General features: G+C 39.4%; 1 non-coding gene across 1 annotated transcript; it reads left to right on the forward strand.

Annotated features, from left to right (window-relative positions):
- The first annotated feature begins 314 nt into the window (after positions 1-314).
- On the forward strand, positions 315-421 carry LOC116143088. Its single transcript, XR_004130082.1, has one exon. It is a non-coding gene; the product is annotated as a small nucleolar RNA R71 (small nucleolar RNA).
- Positions 422-775: the final 354 nt, after the last annotated feature.

Raw genomic sequence — 775 nt, forward strand, 5'->3', positions numbered from 1 at the left:
TTACCTACACAAAAATCACATGTTACTTGAGGTGTTTGAATTGAATTTACTTGCATACCTCATAATTGTTTCTGAAGTGTTGTCAGTTGGGCTGAAATGGTCGTGTAAGCATCTACTTCATGAATACCCATAGACTTCTTCGGATGAATTCTTTCATTGGGTCCTGGTAGTTGTTACTTGCCAGGAATTCAAGTAACTAATACACTTCTTTGGGTGTCTTGTTTTGCAATGCTCCTCTAGATGCTGCATCCACCATTTTTTGCACATTTGTTAGCAACCCATTATAGAAAGTTTGGACTTGCATCCAAACAGGCAAACAATGGTGTGGACACTTTCTCAACAGTTCCTTATATCTCTCCCATGCTTCATATAGTGACTCGTTCTCTTCCTATAGAAATGATGTGATATCATTTCTCATCTTTGCAGATTTCATTGGAGGGAAATATTTAGTTAGGAACTTTTGTGCCAATTCATTCCAGCTTGTGATTGTTTCTGCTGGTAGTGCCATTCACCATTCCTTTGCTTTATCCCTCAATGAAAAGAGGAATAATCTTAACCTGATGGCATCATCTGACACTCCATTGGCCATAAATGTGTCACAGATCTCTAAAAAGTTTGCAATGTGTGAATTTGGATCTTCCTTTGCATCTCCCCCAAATTGTACCGACTGTTGGATCATTTGGCTGATTGCCAGCTTTATGTCAAATTGTTGGCTTGCACCGGTGGTCTAGTGATACTTGGACCACTACCATCAACTAAGGGTACTAAGAATTCC

Source organism: Pistacia vera, unplaced genomic scaffold (assembly GCF_008641045.1).
Source record: "Pistacia vera cultivar Batoury unplaced genomic scaffold, PisVer_v2 Contig425, whole genome shotgun sequence".
Classification (NCBI taxonomy): Eukaryota; Viridiplantae; Streptophyta; class Magnoliopsida; order Sapindales; family Anacardiaceae; genus Pistacia; species Pistacia vera.